This window comes from Pan troglodytes, chromosome 2, assembly GCF_028858775.2.
Source record: "Pan troglodytes isolate AG18354 chromosome 2, NHGRI_mPanTro3-v2.0_pri, whole genome shotgun sequence".
In the NCBI taxonomy this organism is placed as follows: domain Eukaryota; kingdom Metazoa; phylum Chordata; class Mammalia; order Primates; family Hominidae; genus Pan; species Pan troglodytes.
In genome coordinates this window covers 183,930,477-183,950,297 of record NC_086015.1, presented here as the reverse complement: position 1 = coordinate 183,950,297, position 19,821 = coordinate 183,930,477, and the positions used below count along the sequence as shown (strand labels likewise).

The window sequence follows — 19,821 nt, the reverse complement described above, 5'->3', positions numbered from 1 at the left end:
TTGTTGGGAACTGCAGTAAAGGTGACTCTTGCTATGTTTTAGCAAAAAGACTAGTGACATTTTGCACCTGCCGTAGAGATTTGTGAAACTTTGAACTTGAGGGAGATGATTTAGGGTATCTGGTGGAAGAAATTTCTAAGCAGCATAGCATTCAAGAGGTGATTTGAGTGCTGTTAAAAGCATTCAGTTTTAAAAGGGAAACAGATCATACAAGTTTGGAAAATTTGTAGCCTGATGATGTAGAGGAAAAGAAAAACCCATTTTCTGAGGAGAAATTCAACCAGCTATAGAAATTTGCATAAGTAATGAGGAGCCAGATGTTAATCACCAAGACAATGGGGAAAATGTCTCCAGGGCATGTCATAGGGCATTCATGGTCTACCCTATCATCACAGGCCCAGAGGCCTAGGAGGATAAAATGGTTTCCTTTGCTGAGCCCAGGGCCCCCCAGGTGTGTGCAGCCTAGGGACTTTGTGCCCTGCATCCCAGCCACTCTGGCCATGGCTAACAGGGGCCAAGGTACAGCTCGGTCTGTGGCTTCAGAGGATGCAAGCCCCAAGTCTTGGCAGCTTCCTTGTGGCGTTGAGCCTGCGGGTGCACAGAGGTCAAGAATTGAGGTTTGGGAACTTCTATCTAGATTTCAGAGGATGTATAGAAATGCTTGGAAGTCCAGGCAGAAGTTTGCTGAAGGGGCAGGGCCCTCATGGAGAACCTCTGCTAGGGCAATGCAGAAGGTAAATGTGAGCTTGAAGCCCACACACAGAGTCCCCACTGGGGCACTGGCTAGCAGAGCTGTGAGAAGAGGGCCATCATCCTTCAGACCCTAGAATGGTAGATCCACTGACAGCTTGCATCATGCACCTGGAAAAGCCACTGACTCTCAACGTCAGCTCGTGAAATCAGCTGGGTGGGAGGCTATACCCTGCAAAGCCACAGGGGTGGAGCTGCCCAAGACCATGGGAACCCACCTCTTGCATCAGCATGACCCAGATGTGAGACACGGAGTCAAAGGAGATCATTTTGGACTTTAAGATTTGATTGCCCCACTGGATTTCAGACTGCATGAGTCCTTTAGCCCCTTTGTTTTGGCCAATTTCTCCCATTTGGAATGAGTGTATTTATTCAATGCCTGTACCCCCATTGTATCTAGGGAGTAACTAAACTTGCTTTTGATTTTATAGGCTCATAGGCGGAAGAGACTTGCCTTGTCTCAGATGAGACTTTGGACTGTGGACTTTTGAGTTAATGCTGAAATGGGTTAAGGCTTTGGGGGACTGTTGGGAAGGCATGATTGGCTTTGAAATGTGAGGGCATGAGATTTAGGAGGGGCCAGCAGTGGAATGATATGGTGTAGCTGTGTCCCCACCCAAATCTCATCTTGAATTGTAGCTCCCATAATTCCCATGTGTTGTGGGAGGGACTCAGTTGTAGATAATTGAATCACGGGGGCAGTTTTCTCCATACTGTTCTCATGGTAGTGAATAAGTCTCACAAGATCTGATAGTTTTATAACTGGTTTCCCCTTTTGCTTGGCTCTCATTTTCTCTTGCTGCTGCCATGTAAGACTTGCCTTTTGCCTTCTCCCATAATTTTGAGGCCTCTCCAGCCACATAGAACTCTGAGTCCATTAAACCTCTTTTTCTTTATAAATTATCCAGTCTCAGATATGTCTTTATCAGCAGCGTGGAAATGGACTAATACACTGCCCAAAGCAATGTACAGTTCAATGCTATTCCTATTAAACTACCAATGACATTTTTTACAGAATTAGAAAAAAACTATTCCAAAATACACATAGAACCAAAAAAGAGCCTGAATAGCCAAAGCAATCCTAAGCAAAAACAAACAAAAAAACAAACAAACAAAAAACCCACCCAAAACCAAAACCAAAGGCATCACACTACCTGATATCAAAGTATACTATAAAGCTACAGTAATCAAAACGCATGGTAATGGTACAAAAACAGATGCATAGACCAAAGAAACAAGTGCGAGAACCCAGAAATAAAGCTGTATACCTACAATGATCTGATCTTTGACAAAGATGACAACAATAATCAATGGGGAAAGGAATTCCTGGTCAATAAATGCTGGGATAACTGGCTAGCCATGTGCAGAAGATTAAAACTGGACCCCTTCCTTATGTTATATATGAAAATTAACTCAAGATGGATTAAATACTTAAATGTAAAACATAAAGCTATAAAAACTCTAGAAGAAAACCTAGGAAATACCATTCTGGACATACGCCCTTGCAAAAATTTCATGGTAAAGACTCCAAAAGCAATTGCAACAAAAACAAAAAATGACAATGGGATCTAATTAAACTAAAGAGCTTCTTCACAGCAAAAGAAACTATCAATAAAATAAACAGACATCCTACAGCATGGGAGAAAATATTTGCAAACTATTCCTCTGACAAAGGTATAATATTCAGAATCCATAAGGAACTTAAATCAGCAAGCAAAAAAACAGTCTTATTAAAAAATGGGCAAAGGACATGGACAGACACTTCTCAAAAGAAGACATACATGTGGCCAACCATATGAAAAAATGCTCAACATCACTAATCATCAGAGAAATGAAAATCAAAACCACAATGAGATACCATCTCACACCAGTCAGAATGGCTTTTACTAAAAAGTCAAAAAATAAAGATATTGGTGAGTTTGCAGTGAAATGGGAAAGTTTATACACTACTAGTGAGAATGTAAATTAGTTCCTAGCTGCTTTGGAAAACAGTGTGGTGAATTTTCAAGGAGCTCAAAGCAGAATTACCATTTGACCCAACAATCCAATTTTTGGGTATATACCCAAAAGAATATAAACTGTTCTACCAAAAAGACACAGGCATGTGCGTATTGCAGCACTCTTCACAAAAGCACAGACATGGAATCCACCTAGATGCCCATCAGTGGGGGACTGGATAAAGAAAATGTGGTACATATGCACCATGGAATGCTACACAGCTATAAAAAAGAACAAAATCATGTCATTTGCAAGATGCAGCTAGAGGCCATTATCTTAACAAAATAACACAAATGGTGTTGTTGTCCCTGCTCCTACTCCGGGCTTTGGGGTCAGTGCAGATATTCAGTCATGAAGTCAGGGTAGGGACTTCTCCTGCGATGCGGCCAGCAAGACTGGTTGTGTTCCAGGGGCTGGACTTCCAGGTGATTTTACGAGATGCTGCTCTCCATAGGGATGCTTATGCTGTCAGCCACACAAGTCTACACCATCTTGGCTGTCCAGCTCTTTGCATTCTTAAACCTACTGCCTGTAGAAGCAGACATTTTAGCATATAACTTTGAAAATACATCTCAGTCCTTTGGTGACCTCCCTGCAAGATTTGGTTATAGACTTCCAGCTGAAGGTTTAAAGCGTTTTTTGATCAAAACCAGAGAATGCCTGTGAACGCAGAGTGCCTCCACCAGTAAAAAACAATTTGTCTGGCACTTTCATTGTGTTAATTAGAAGACTTGATTGTAATTTTGATATAAAGGTTTTAAATGCACTGAGAGCAGAATACAAAGCAGCCATAGTTCACAATGTTGATTCTGATGACCTCATTAACATTGGATCCAATGACATTGAGGTACTAAAGAAAATTGACATTCTATCTGTCTCTATTGGTGAATCATCAGCTAATTCTCTGAAAGATGAATTCATGTATGAAAAAGGGGACCACCTTATCTTAGTTCCAGAATTTAGTCTTCCTTTGGAATGCTGCCTAATTCCCTTCCTTATCATAGTGGGCATCTGTCTCATCTTGATAGTCATTTTCATGTTTTTGGCTATTACAAATAAAGCTGATATGGACATTTGTTGTATGGAAATATGCTTTCATTTCTATTGGATCACAAAATTTTTCCAGGATAGACATAGAGCTAGAAGAAATAGACTTTGTAAAGATCAACTTAAGAAACTCCCTGTACATAAATTCAAGAAAGGAGATGAGTATGATGTATGTGCCATTTGTTCAGACGAGTAGGAAGATGGAGACAAGCTCAGAATCCTTCCCTGTTCCCATGCTTATCACTGCCAGTGTGTAGACCCTTGGCTAACTAAAACCAAAAAAACCTGTCCTGTGTGCAAGCAAAAATTTCCTTCTCAAGGCAATCCAGACTCTGACACAGATGGTAGTCAAGAATAAAATGAAGTGACCCTTTACTTAGACCTTTAGCTTCTGTCATTGCCCAATCATTTGGGGCTTTGTCAGAATCCCGCTCACATCAGAACATGACCGAATCTTCAGACTATGAGGAAGATGACAATGAAGATAACAACAGTAGTGATGAAGAAAATGAAACTAATGAACATAATGTTGCGGTCCAGTTGCAGCCTAATGGTGAATGAACATAGCTGTTGCAGGAAGTCAGGGACCCTGAACAGAGGGACCGGCTGGAGATGCGGCAGAGGAACATAAATTGTGAAGATTTCATTTTAATATGGACATTTATCAGTTCCCAAATAATACTTTTATAATTTCTTACACATGTCTTTATTTTAATCTCTTAATCCTGTTATCTTCATAAGTTGAGGATGTACATCACCTCAGGACCACTGTGGTAATTGTGTTAACTGTACAAACTGATTGTAAAACGTGTGTTTGAACAATATGAAATCAGTGCACCTTGAAAAAGAACAGAAAAACAGTGATTTTTGGGGAACAAGGAAAGACAACAATAAGGTCTGATTGCCTGTGGGGTCGGGCAAAAAGAGCCATATTTTTCTTCTTGCAGAGAGCCTATAAATGGATATGCAAGTAGGGAAGATATCGCTAAATTCTTTTCCTAGCGAGGAATGTTAATAACCTGGGAAAGGAATACATTCCTGGGGGGAGGTCTATAAACGGCCCCTCTGGGAATGTCTGTCTTATGCAGTTGAGATAAGGACTGAGATAAGCCCTGGTCTCCTGCAGTACCCTCAGGCTTACCAGGGTGGGGAAAAACTCTGCCCTGGTAAATTTGTGGTCAGACTGGTTCTCTGCTCTTGAACCCTGTTTTATGTTGTTTAAAATGTTTATCAAGACAATATGTGCACTGCTGAACATAGACTCTCATCAGTAGTTCTGCTTTTTGTCCTTTGAAGCATGTGATCTTTGTACCTACTCCCTGTGCTTACACCCCCTCCCCTTTTCAAACCCTTAATAAAAACTTGCTGGTTTTGAGGCTCAGGTGGGCATCATGGTCCTACTGATATGTGATGTCACCCCAGGCGGCCCAGCTGTAAAATTCCTCTCTTTATACTGTCTCTCTTTATTTCTCAGCCGGTCAACACTTACGGAAAATAGAAAGAACCTATGCTGAAATATTGGGGGTGGGTTCCCCTGATACATAGCAAATACTGTTTGAATTTCAGAAGATGATTGGTTTATTTCCCTTTAAAATGTTTAGGTATATACTGTAATTTGATTTTTTTTTTTTTTGCTCCCTTCAAAGATTTCTGTAGAAATAACTTATTTTTTAGTATTCTAAAATTTAATCAAATTACTGAAAAAGGACTTTTGATATGGTACTTATCTGCAAGAGTGTACTTCTTCACTAATAATAATAGACTGGTGCTATAACTCAAGCATCAATTCAGCTCTTCTTTTGGAATGAAAGTATAGCCAAAACAACAACAACAAAAAGTCCTCAGCATAGCTTGCAATTAAGACCTAGATCACAGTATTTAAGTGTTTTGCATTTTATACAAGAGGTTAGTGCTACAGCCACCTAGCATGAAATAACCCAGCTTCCACCTCCACAAAGTTACCTAGAGTTGTTGAGTTGGAATATGTTCTGGCATTTACCTGACCTTCCATCATTGGTGAGAGGCAACAAGGTAATTCAGTGCCTTTCCTCCTATCAGCACAAAGAAACTCAAAGCTGTCTTTTCCCTTTCTGTTCCAAAGAGTCTTATCCTGACAGGAGCAGTCTATACTAGTGCAGATTTCAACACTTCTTTTTTTTTTTTTTTAACGTTTTAATTACTATAGTGTTATGTAGTGATTTGACTCAACAGCTAAAGTAATGTCTCTGAACTTTACTTACTAAATTTCAGTATCCTTAAGAGTTTTGTGGTATTGTTATCAAAGCAAAAAGAAAATGCTGCATAAAAATACCAAACCTCAGCAACTGTTAATACTCAGATCATATACCTCTTAATAAATGGCATCTTATTCTAATTAGCCCTGCTAAACTGTGTACAGAGGAAATTATTCAAGTATTGGATTTGAAAGTAAGTGACTTATGTTTAACAGAACTAATGATGTCATCATTGTAACTATGTAGAGAATGTAGACTAATGTATAATCAAAATACTAAGAATTTTTGTATGGCCTTGTATGAGGGGAGTTTGAATGTTAATAAACATGTTTTCCACTTTAAGATCCAGTTAAAAAAATTAACACAACAACAGAAAACCAAATACTACATGTTCTCACTTATTAGTGGGAGCTAAACATTGAGTGCACATGGACACAAAGAAAGGGACAATAGACACCAGAACCTACCTGAGGGTGGAGGGTGGGAGGTAGATGAGAAATGAAAAGCTATCTATTTGGTACTATGCTCACTACCTGGGTGTCAAAGTAATTTGTACACCAGACCAGAGACATGCAACTTACTCATATAACAAACCAGCACATGTACCCTAGAACCTAAAAGCTGGAAAGAAAAAAGAGAAATCACATCATTTAGCAACAAGTACACTTAACAAAAATATAAAATAATTTGTTCATGATGACTATAATACAATGGTCAAAGACTTTTCTATCACATGACCAATGGCCCCTGAAATTCAAGAAGGTACATTCAACAAAATGAACTAATAAAAATTCCATGCGAAAACTTTGCTTGAAAAAACTATAAGCCTCAGATTGTTTTTGGTGAAATGTGCTCTCTCTTCAACTGCAAATTCCTAGTATCAGCATTCTAAAGTAATTGAGTTATGAAATTAAATTGGATTAAGAAAGAAATAAGTAAAATAAATTCAGATGGCTTTTGATATAATTATTTATAACATGTTGTAATTGTTATGGAAATCTTAATTAAAAAAAGAAGTCTTATTTTTGAGGGTCAGTGGTGGTACCTGTGTTAATCTTACAGTGCCATGTTTTTGGAACCTCTCATTTATGTTTCTCATCTATCAGCCTTATGCTATATCCAGACTTCTTTGATGTATCCAAGGACAATGTGGCTATTTGGAAAGAAAAAGAGTGGGGTAAGTTTCAGAGGGTTGAGAATGTAAAGCAATATAATATCCTTTGGACAATAAATATCAAAAAAAGATTTTCCCTCCATCAAAATAAAAAAGAATAAGGGTAGATATAATTGAAATTATATAACACATGTTTCAAAAGAATATATACCTGTGTGATTTGTAATATAGTAGATATATATCATCTAGTATGTATCTATTATATATATCTATTATATATATTATCTAGTATATATCTTTGTAATCATTTTTTACAAAACTAGAGTTAATAAAAATGTTTATTTTGAAATATTAAAAGTATAGTTTGCCTAAACAGTAATTGCAAATTTACTAAAGTTACTGATATGGTTTGGCTGTGTCCCCACCCAAATCTCATCTTGAATTGCCACGTGTCGTGGGGGGGACCTGGTGGGAGGTAATTGAATCATGAGGGCAGGTTTTCCCCATGCTGTTCTCATGAGAGTAAGTCTCTCAAGATCTGATTGTTATGATAAGGGGGAGTTTTCCTGCACAAGCTCTCTCTTTGCCTGCTGTCATCCATGTAAGATGTGACTTGCTTCTCCTTGCCTTCTGCCATGATTGTGAGGCTTCCCCAGCCATGGGGAACTGTAAGTCCAATTAAACCTCTTTCTTTTGTAAATTGCCCAGTCTCGGGTGTGTCTTTATCAGCAGCATGAAAATGGACTAATACAGTTACACATAACTTTATGTATTTATTTATGTTTACAAATGAAGCAAGAAGAAAACTTTAGCATTAAAGGTATTAACATTATTTTAATAAAACAGAAGAAAGTAATTCTCTGTTCAAAACTTGGTGTCAAGCAGATTTGGAGAGGACTTGCTTTCCAGAAATGAAGTGAATGTGAGGGGGGAAAAAAGAAAATAACTAAAATTGAAAACAAAATCTGTCACATGCAAACTTTGTCTCAACAGTCTTTGCTGTAGATAACACTCTTAGCAATTTCTCCTACCTCTAATTTTTCACTTTTATCATCACAATAGACATTGGAATACTATTAAGTCACTCCCTGAAATGAGTAAAACCTCTCTACTTTTATTTCTCTGATAAAATAAACCTAATATAAAAGAGGATAAAAGACTATAGCTTTTCAAAATGGTCATTCTCTTTAAAATTAGCATGCTAAAAATGCCAGGCCAATTCAGCAACCTTAGACTTGCAGAACTTTTTTATCTGAGACATTGAAACAAAAGCAGGATGTTGACTAACCATGTTCATGTGCATAAACTAACTCTGTTTTAGTCAGGAGCTAACCTTAATGCATCCACAAGAAATCCAATAGAGCCAATGCCAATGAGACGTTTGCTTTTATTCCTGAAGATTTTTGGGACACAAAATAAAGTTTTACCCACAAAAACTCAGAATTTCTCCAGAAAAAGCCTTATGAGACATCTCTTCTCCCAGGAATCTCCTCTCAGCCTCCAGTCATCAGGTATCTCTTCTTTTCCATCTGACCTCCTGCCCTGATCTGTCTCTAAGAAACGCTTAATTTGTCTTTTTCTTTCCCCACCTCTGTTTTATTTTTCAAATTTATTCCAATATTACAAAGGTTATTCTAGCCTTTCTCTTTTTAAAAATTTTAACAGATTTTTATTGTTAAAAATTTCCTCATGCCTCTTTGCACAATCCCCTCTCTTTACCCCCAGCTTCCATGGATCTGATTTCTCTCTATATGCTGTTGTCTTTCCAGAATGTCATATAATTGGCCATAAAGTATGTAGCCTTTTGTGTCTGGCTTCTTTCAGTTAACACAATGCTTTGAAATTCATACATGCTACATGTATTTGTGGTTTGTTCCTTTTTACTGGTGAGTAGTGTTGCATTGCATGGTTGTACTACAATTTGTTTCTCCATTTACCAGTATGTTTATATGTTGCTGTTTTTAGTTTTTGACTACTATGAATAAAGTCATAAACATTTCCACATAGGTCTTTGTGTGGTCACATATTGTTATTTATTTTGGATAGTTACAAATGAGATTGCTGGTTCATAATATATTTAACTTTATAGGTACTGTTAAACTATTTTTCACATGAACTGTATTATTTTGCATACTAACCAATAATGTTTGAGACATCCAGTTGCTCTACATCCCTGTCTTGACTTGATACTGTCATTCTTTTGAATTGTAGCAATTCTAGTAAATGTGTGGTAGGTCTTTGTGTTTTAATTTACATTTTCTCAATGATTAATGATGTCTAACATCTTGTCATGTACTTATTTGCCCTCTGTATATCTTCATTTTCGTTTTTAAATTTGCAAATTTAACACCAAGCCTGGCCAATTTTTGTATTTTTTTGTAGAGACAGGGTTTTGCCATGTTGCCCAGATTGGTTTTGAACTTCTCAGCTCAAACGATCTGCCCGTGTTGGCCTCCCAAAATGCTTGGATTACAGGTGTTAGCTACTGTGCCTGGGCTATATATCTTCTTTAATGAAGTATTATTCAAATGGCTTTTAAAATTAGGTTGTTTGTGTTTTTATTGTTGTGTTGTAAGAATTCTTATATTCTAAATATTTTTCTAAAATTTTTAAAGTTTTTTTTTTTTGTTTCTTAGGAATATCTCTATTGCAGTAATGTTGCAAGTATTTTTTCCTAGTTTGTCAGTTGTCTTTTTTAAATTAAATTTAATTTTTTTTTTTTCTGGGAAGAGAAAGTCTCCAGTGTGGACAGAAGGTGCTCTTTCTTCCCCTAGTTTATTGTTTGTCCGTTGATGTTACTAATGGTATTTCTTGCAATAAAAAGGTATCTATCTATCTATCTATCTATCTATCTATTTATTTAGAGATGGAGCCTTGCTCTGTCACCCAGGCTGGAGTGCAGTGACACAATCTCAGCTCACTGCAACCTCCACCTCCCAGGCTCAAGCAATTCTCCTGCCTCAGCCTCTGAGTATTTGGGATTACAGGTGCCCACCACCATGCCCAGCTAATTTTTGTATTTTTAGTAGAGAAGGGGTTTTACCATGTTGGACCAGGCTGGTCTCAAACTCCTGACCTCAAGTGATCTGGCCGCCTTTGCTGAGACCAGCTCAGTCGAGACCCTAACCCAGCAGTGCTAGAGGAATTAAAGACACACACACAGAAATCCAGAGTGCGGAGTGGGAATCAGGGGGCTGACAGCCTTCAGAGCTGAGAGCCACGAACAGAGTTTTACCCACATATTTATTGACAGCAAGCCAGTGATAAGCATTGTTTCTATAGATTATAGATTAACTAAAATGGGAAACAAAAGGATGGGTTCTGGCTAGTTATCTGCAGCAGGAACGTGTCCTTAAGGCACAGATCACTCATGCTATTGTTTGTGGTTGAGGAACGCCTTAAGTGGTTTTCTGCCCTGGGTGGGCCAGGTGTTTCCTTGCCCTCATTCCGGTAAACCAACAACCTTCAGCGTGGGCGTCATAGTCATCGTGAGCATGTCACAGTGCTGCAGAGATTCTGCTTATGGCCAGTTTTGGGGCCTGTTTATGGCCAGATTTGGGGGCCTGTCCCTAACATGCCTTGGCCTCCCAAAGTGCTGGGATTATAGGCATGAGCCACTGTGCCTGGCAAAAAATGTTTATTTTTAAAACTGTACTCACATTTCTCAATTTAAAAAATTGCCACTGGATTTTGAGTCATAGGAAGCCTCTCTTAACAATGAGGTTTAAAGAGGAATTCCCTCATGCTTTCTTCTAGTGAATTCCATTTCTTCTGTCTAATTACATTTTAAAATATTTATATTTTATAATTTGTGAATTTTATTCTTGTATTTGATGTGAAGTCTGCATCTAATTTTGTTTTTTTCCATATGATTCATCAATTGACCCAGTGGGAGACAGGACTAGCTGGATTTCCTAGGCTGACTAAGAATTCCTAAGCCTAGCTGGGGAAGGTGACTGCAACCCACCTTTAAACACAGGGCTTGTAACTCAGCTCACACCTGACCAATCAGGTAGTAAAGAGGGCTCACTAAAATACAAATTAGGCTAAAAGCAGGAGGTAAAGAAGTAGTCAAATCATATATTGCCTGAGAGCACACAGGGAGGGACAATGATTGGGATATAAACCCCAGGAATTTGAGCTGGGAGTGGGCAACCCCCTTTAGGTCCCCTCCCATTGTATGGGAGCTCTGTTTTCACTCTATTAAATCTTGCAACTGCACACTCTTCTGGTCCGTGTTTGTTCTGGCTTGAGCTGAACTTCTGCTCTCTGTCCACCACTGCTGATCTCCACCTTCACAGACCCACCATTGACTTTCACCCCTCCGGATCCGGCAGGGTGTCTGCTGCGCTTCTGATCCAGCAAGGTGCCCATTGCCCCTCCCGTTTGGGCTAGAAGCTCGTCATTGTTCCTATGCAGCTAAGTGCCTGGGTTTGTCCTAATCAAGCTGAACACTAGCCGCTGGGTTCCACGGTTCTCTTCCATGACCCATGGCTTCTCTAATAGAGCTATAACACTCACTGCATGGCCCAAGGTTCCATTCCTTGGAATCTGTGAGGCCAAGAACCCCAGGTCAGAGAACAAAAGGCTTGCTGCCATCTTGGGAGTGGCTGCCACTATCTTGGGAGCAGCCCATCACCATCTTGGGAGCTCTAAGAACAAAGACCCACCCATAACACCAGCACTATTTATTAAACCTTTGTTTCAGTGATTTGAGATGACATTTTATCATATATTTAATTTCTACATATATTTATGTCTACTTCTGGGCTTTCCATTTAATTTCTGTTAGTCTATGCATCAGTATCACATTACTTTCACTATGTATGGTCTATAGTATGTTTTAATGTAGGATTGAATCTAGACAGGATTAGTATCCCTCATAGATTTGCTTTTAGTGTTTTCCTGACAATTTTTGCATATTTGTTTTTCATATGAACTTTTTAAAGATAAACTTTTTATTTTAGAATAGTTTTAGATATATAAAAAGTTGCAAAAATAGTGCAGAAAATTCCCGATGTACTCCACACAGTTTCCCTTTATTATTAACGTCTTAAAATAGTATAGTACGTTTGTCATGATAATTGAACCAATAACTACCAATAACAATAATACCTTGTTATTAACTGAAGTTCATACTTTATTCATATTTCTTTGGTTTTGACCTAATGTTTGTTTTCTGTCCTAGGATTCCATCCTGGATACCACATTATATTTATTTGTCATATCTTCCTAGGCTCCACTTGGCTGTAGTAGTTTTTCAGGGTTTCCTTGTTTTTTTGATGACCTTGACAGTTTTTCAGAATTCTTGGTCAGGCATTTTATAGAAGATCTCACAATTGGGATTTCTTTGATGTTTTCCTCATGATTATATTGGGTTGGGTTTGAGAGAGGAAAACCAAAGATGGAAAGTGACATACTTACCATATATTGTCAACGTGACATCACTGTTGATGTGAACCTTGAACACTTGGCGGAGAGAGTTTTTATCATGTTTCTCCACAGTGAAGTTACCCTTTTCATGCTACTCTTGATAAGGAAGTCACTATATATAGACCACACTTAGAGACTGGGGAGTTATGCTCCTCTTCCATGAGGATTGAGTATCTACATAAATTATTTGAAATTCCATCCTAAAGATTTATCTATTCTTCCCCACATATTTATTCAATTATTTATTTATATCAGGATAGACTCGTGGATATTTATTATATATTTTGGGGTATAATTTGATATTTCTTTATTTTGTTGCTGAAATTGTTTCAACTTTGGCCCCTGAGGACTCTTTCAGTTGGCTCCTGTGTCCAGTTGACATAACCCCATCATTATTATTTTGTTTGAGAATTTCCTTTTACTCCTATACTACATGTATTTTACACCTTTTTAAACTGTCCCACAGTTCTTGAATGTTCTGTTTTTCTACTTTTCCTTTCCTCTTTGCATTTAAATTTGGGAAGTTTCTATTGACCTATCTGCAAGCTCACTGAGACTTTCCTTGGTGGTGTCCAGTCTCCTGATGAGCCCATCCAAGATGCCCTTCACTTCCGTTACAGTGCTTTTTACTTTTAATGTTTCCCTTTGAATCTGAGAGTTTCCATCCCTCTGCTTAAACAACCCATCTTTTCTTGAATGTTGTCTCCCAAGAGTGCATAACATATTAATCATAATTATTTTAAATTCCCTGTCTGATAATTCCAACGTCTGTGTCGTATCTGAGTCTGGTTCTTATGCTTGCTTTGTCTCTTCAGACTGATTATTTTCTTGCCTTTTGCCTTTCTTTGCCTTGTCATGCCTTAAAAGCTGGACATGTTGTATCAGATAATATGAACTGAGGTAAATTGGCCTTTAATGTGAGGATTTATGTTAACCTGCCTAGGAGTGGGGCTATGTTTAACGTTTCCTATAGCTATAGTTATCAGAGGCTTCAAATATGTCCCTTGTTTTTTTTCTCCATTCTTGATTTTGGGACTTCCTAAGTACATTTCAGAGTCTGTATCTTGCTGCTCCTTTAGCTATAATCCAATGGTAATTATACTGTAATCTTGTTTGTGTGGTGGTATGGTGGTAAGGTGTGGAGGGATGGGAGCATTCTATAATATTCCAATTAAATCTCAGTGTTTTAGTGGTCCTCTCTTTTGGGGCTATGACCTTCACCTGTGTTTCTCTCCTTTCATCCCTGCTCCCTTCTTTAGCTATGACATTCCCAATTTATTGCCTCTAATTCCTGACACGTTTTAACATTATTTTAAACCCCTTTAGGTGAGTCAGAAAAGCTAGAGGCTACTGGAATGGGAGGAATGATTTACTGATAGGAACCCCACAGGTTATTACAGATTATATCAAGAAAGATTTCATCATGACTCTGGCAATGTTTTTTCCCTTCAAGTAAACCTTTCTTACAAAGAAAGCTCTGTGCATATTTCTGTATTTCACAATGATTACTCTTCCTTCCGCCTGTCAGAGGCATGAGAGTGTCTTTCTCAGTCTTCTCTTTGAGAACCTGATAAAGTTCCTAAAAGGAAAGCTCACAGAATTATAGACCCCAAGGATACTGTCCCCAGGAGTTTCTCATTCCAATTCGAGTTCAAACTTACTGTCCTGCAGTTCATCAGAACTACCATTTGAAAGTTCCTACTAGTTTATGGACCCAGAGACTTCTGTTCCAGGTAAGCGGATCTCAGATGTGCCTCTCTAGATGAGCTTGCTTCTCCAGATTTGGGGGTAGCAATTTGCCTTATAATCTCAGTTTTCTAATGGGTTAAAGAAAAATAATTGATTTTTCAGTTTGTACAGCTTTTTCTTGTAAACACAGTGTGACAACCTCCAAGCTCTTTACAAGTCAGATTTGAAACTGAAAGTATCCCTATGAACCTTTTTGTCAACTTACCTAGCTTCATAAATAAGCTGTTACTATATTTAATGGGATTTCATCAAATTAATAAATTCACTTTGGGGAGAACTGACAGCTTTATGCTGCTGCATTGTAGTATCCAACAAGAGGAAATGCCTTTTTGTTCATTTACATCTATTTTTGTGACTTTCAGGATTTATTTAAAGCTTTCCTCACAAGTCTTGCACATTTCTTAAGTTTATTTCTAAATATTTAATTTTCTCCATTGGTGTCATTATTGGGAATTTGTCTACTATTATTTTCTCTAACTGGTTATTATTTGTGTAGATGAAGACTATTGATTATTGAATGTTAATTTTATGTCCTGACTTATTCATTCGTTTATTATTGGGGCCAGTTTTACCTTCAAATTTCTGGGGTTTTTTTTGATGTGCACTAGCATATCATCTACTTAATAGAGGTAGTTTTACTTGTCTTTAACAATTCTCATGCCTTCAGTTGATTCCTCTTGTTTATGTGCATTGACTAATACCTCTACTACAAAGTTGAATAGTAATGGAGATATTTGGCCTTCTTGCCTGTTCCTGAATCTTAGTGAAAAATGCCTCAAGTGTTCCCTCATTAAGACTTTTTAAGGCTAAGGTGTATGTATTTTAGGTAGTTAAGAAAATATCCACCAATTTTTATTCTCTGGAGTAACTTTCTTACCAGAAATGAGTGTTGAATTTGTCAAAGTTTTTCTTCAGCATTTATAAAAATAAACACATTTTCCCCTCAGATCTATTAAGATAGTTTATTATATTAGTGGATTTAATAACGTGGAATACACCTCGAATTTCTGGGGTAAATCTTACTTGATCATGGTGTGTTATTTTCTTCCTTAGGTTTGGACACTGCTGGCCAACATTTTACTTAGCACTTTTGCATGGATATTCACTGGTCTTTAGTTTTCATTTGTTTGTACTTTTAGATATAATTATCAATGTTCTACTTCCTTCTTTAAAAGAAGTAAGTTGGTTTGCTCATTTTCAATGCTCTGGAACGGTAGTCCCCAACCGTTTTGGCACCAGGGACCAATTTCATGGAAGACAATTTTTCCACACAAGGGATTGGGGGTTGGGGGAGATGGTTTCCGGATGAACCTGTTCCACCTCAGATCATCAGGCATTAGATTCTCATGAGGAGAACAACCTAGTTCCCTCACATGTGGAGTTCACAATAGGGTTCGCACTCTTATGAGAAGCAAATGCTGCTGATGATCTGACAGAAGGCGAAGCTCAGTTGGTAATGCTCATTCACCTTCTGCTGTGTGGCCCAGTTCCTAACAGGCCATGGGTCAGCACTGGTCCATGGCCTTAAGGTTGGGGACCCCTACTCTGGAACAATATATGGAGCACTAGTAGTCTCTGTTCTTTAAAGATTTGGTAAAAATTCTCTGTGAAACTGTCTTAGCCCAGTGCTTTTTGTGGGATAATTCCTTGATAACATTATTTTGTTTAAAGAAATTGTTCTATTCAAGCTTTTACTCTCTAATGGGATCAGTTTTGGTTATATTGCTCTAGAAATTATTATTCCTTTCTAGGTTTTTAAATTTATTTGCATAGAGGGCCACAAATTAACATCTTATGAGTTAATTTTTTTTATTTGAATGGTTATTTACTCCTTGTAATTTTTTTTTTTTTTTTTTGAGATGGAGTCTCACTCTGTCGCCTAGGCTGGAGTGCAGTGGCATGATCCCAGCTCACTGCAACCTCCACTTCCCAGGTTCAAGCAATTATCCTGTCTCAGTCGCCTGAGTAGCTGGGATTACAGACACCCATCACCATGCTCGACTAATTTTTGTATTTTTAGTAGAGACAGGGTTTCACCATATTGGCCAGGCTGGTCTCGAACTCCTGACCTCAAGTGATCCACCTGCCTCAGCCTCCCAAAGTGCTGGGATTACAGGCATGAGCCACTGTGCCTGGACCCTCATTGTAATTTCTTATTCTGTATATTTATATATGATTTTTCTCTACCATGAGAACTAGCAATTTGTTCATTTTTTCCCAAGAGGCAGGATTTGGATATATTAATTAGTTCTACTGTTTTTCTATTCTCCACCTACAAATTTTTGCATATCTTCCTTATTTTCCTGTTTATAAATTCTTTTGGTTTATTTTGTTGCTTCTTCTACTTCATTTGTGAGTTGGAAATATAATGTACTTATCTTCATTCTTCTATTTTTATTGGTAAGTGTTTAGTGGTATGATTTCCTCTGGTTACTACTATAAATGTGTTCAAACAAATTATGCTATGAAGTGTTTTCATTTTTATTATTTTTTAAACATTCTGTAATTTTGGATTATATTTTCTCTTTTACCCAAGAGTTGCTAAATAGGTGTTTCTTTTTAAAGTTCCAGGTGGAAGGATCTTCCTTTTTTTACCTTATTAGTAATTTCTAATTTGATTTTGTGACCATAGATTATTGCTTTAATATCTCTACTTCATGGAAGCTACTGATGTTTTGTTTGCAGCTTAATATTTAATTAATTTTATAGTGTTTAGTAAGCACTTGAGAAAAAGTGCTATTCTCTCTAATCAGTGCACAAATTTTGATATATAGCCATCAGAACAAACTTACTGACTGTGTTGTTTAGGTCTTCTATATCCTTACTGATAGGACAGTACTTGATGTGCCTTATGTTGATAATAGTGTGTTAGTCTTCTATTATTAGTGTTTTAATCTCTGTCTCATTGCATCTCTATAGCTTTTGCTTTATAAAGGTGATTGCTATATTATTTGGTTATAAGAAATACAAATTATAAGAAATTTATAACAAATATTCTTGTGAATTTTAGCTTTTAGCATGTAAACACTCTCTTCTTTGTTACGTATACTGCTTTCTCGCTTGAGTTCTGATATCAGAGTTGCTACTATAGCTTTCTTATTGTTTCCATTTGCCTGGTACATTTATCCATCCTTTTATTAGTTCTGAATCACTTTGTCTTAATGTGACTTTTATATACAGCACATTGCTGGGTATTGCTTTGTGAGCCAAATTGAAAATATTTTTCTTTTAGTAGGGGAGTTCAGCCTATTTACACGTATTGATGTGACTGGTATGTTTGCTCTCGATTTTGATATAATATATACATAATTATTTGTGTTGTATAATGTTTGCTTTGTTTCTCTATGAGGTGTGTGTTCTTTGCTCTTTTATATTTACTTTCAGTATTTACAAAGATATTTATTTTTGTTGTGGTGATTACCTTTGTACTTTGTACTATCTTTTATAATACCTATTCACCACTATTTCCTCATGTAATCTTTTACTATCTGATTTATTAGGTTTTAATAGTCTCCTTTAACTCTTCTACCTATTACCTATACAACAGTGATTCTCAATTGGGGTGATTTTGCCCCATAGGAAGCATTTGGCAATGGAGACATTTTTGGTAGTCACACTGAGGGGATATTACTGGCATCTAGTGGGTAGAGGTTGGAGATGCTCCTAAATATCTTATAATACACAGGACAGCTCTCAAAACAAAGAATTATCTGACACAAAATGTTAAAACTGCTGAGATCAAAAGACCCTGCTGCATAGAAATTTTTTCTCTTTCCCTCTCTTTTTCTCCCATTTTTGTAATAATTAAATATTTTCACAATATATAGTATTTGTACATTATTCCTCCTTTGTCCTCATTTTGTTTGTAATACCCCATAATTATACATATACATATATATATATATATATACACACACACACATATACACTCATTTTTTTGCTGATATTTTCTCAGTTATCTCTTGGTTGGATGAAACTCATCCTTTAGTACTAGCTAAAGGATGTCTAGTAAGTTAGTCACTAGCTACATGTGACATTGAGAACTGGAAATATGGCTAGAAAAAATTAGATGTGGTATAAGTGTAAAATACACTGAATTCAAAAATTTAGTGCAAGAAAAAATGTAAAATATCTCATTTTTTATATTGATCATTTATCAAAATTGCAATATTTTTTATATATTGGGTTAAATGATAAATATTATTAAAATTAATTTTACCTCTTTTTACTTTTTAACAAATGGTTAAGACAAGACCTCAAATATTTTTTGGAAACTGTCCTATTGTTTCATTGTGTGTTAAATACAGGAAAGACTGTAGAAAGCTAGGGAAAGATTTCTCCATTGTTGGACTCCTAAGACAAAAAGGGTGACATAGTTGGGTTTTTGAATCATTTTCAAGTTGCCTGTTTTATATAACATGTTGTGTGTGCTGATTATTAAGCGGTTGTCATTCAGCTCCAAACCCTCCCTTCTTTGCTTTGTGATACTAGGCTGAAGACTCTGCAGTTAACATTTCTGCTCAATCAAATGCTTTCCTGTTAGGCTCTGCCAGTAGGCAGTGCTAGTGGGAGATAGGAAAACTGGAGGAGGAAGATGGGACTTGACCTTTCTTGGATTGCTTCCTGTTCTGCCTTTGCTTCCTATTTCTGTCAGTTGGTTTCAGCAACAAGTGAAAAAAAACTAAAAAAAAAAAAAAGGCTGTTGGTTCTAGTTCCTTCCTTCCTTCCTTCCCTCTCTTTCTTTCTTTCTCTTCCTTTCCTTTCCTTTCTTTCTTCTTTCTTTCCTTCCCCTTCCCCTTCTCTTTCTTTCTTTCCTTCCTTCCTTCCTTCCTCATTCTTTCTTTTCTTTCTTCCTCTCACTCTGTCACCCAGGCTGGAGTGCAGTGGCACAATCTCGGCTTACTGTAACCTCCACCTCCCAGGTTCAAGCAATTCTCCTGCCTCAGCCTCCTGAGTAGCTGAGTTTACAGGTAGCCACCACCACACCCGGCTAATTTTTTGTGGTTTTGGAAGAGACGGGGTTTCACCATGTTGGCAAGGCTGCTCTTGAACTTCCTGAGCTCAAGTGATCCACCCGCCTTGGCCTCCCAAAGTGCTGGGATTGCAAGCGTGAGCCGCCGCACCAGCCCTAGTTTGCAGCTTTTCTGGAATCAGCCCTAATGCAGACTCTCAGAGATAACAGCATCTATTGTCCTGTGCGTTCTCCTCACAGGTACAAGACCCAGTTCTCATGGTCCCTCCTCTAGGCTCTCAAGTTTTAGGAATTGCATCCAGTTTTCCATTTACAGTTTTCTGAAAGAGATTCCAAACAGTATTCGTTCTTTTAGAGGGCAAATTACTGCACAATGCCCTAAATAAGGTTACTTCTTTTTTTTAATTACTTTTTGTTTGTTTGAGATGGAGTCTTGCTCTGTTGCCCAGGCTGGAGTGCAGTGGCGCAATCCCGGCTCACTGCAAGCTCCACCTCCCGGGTTCATGCCATTCTCCAGCCTCAGT

General features: G+C 37.6%; 1 protein-coding gene and 1 pseudogene across 2 annotated transcripts in view; both read left to right on the top strand.

Moving 5' to 3' along the window:
* CCDC39 (coiled-coil domain 39 molecular ruler complex subunit) overlaps nucleotides 1-19,821 on the top strand; it is a 260,910-nt gene that overhangs the window by 93,125 nt on the left and 147,964 nt on the right. Inside the window, exon 5 of one of the 2 annotated variants that reach the window (XM_003310126.6) lies at nucleotides 7,136-7,206. The exons of the other annotated variant lie outside the window; for it this stretch is intronic. The gene's annotated coding sequence lies outside the window, so the exon portion shown is untranslated. The remainder of the gene's footprint in view (nucleotides 1-7,135; nucleotides 7,207-19,821) is intronic. 2 annotated transcript variants of the gene reach the window in all.
* Nucleotides 3,108-4,418, top strand: LOC134809505 (E3 ubiquitin-protein ligase RNF13-like; annotated as a pseudogene).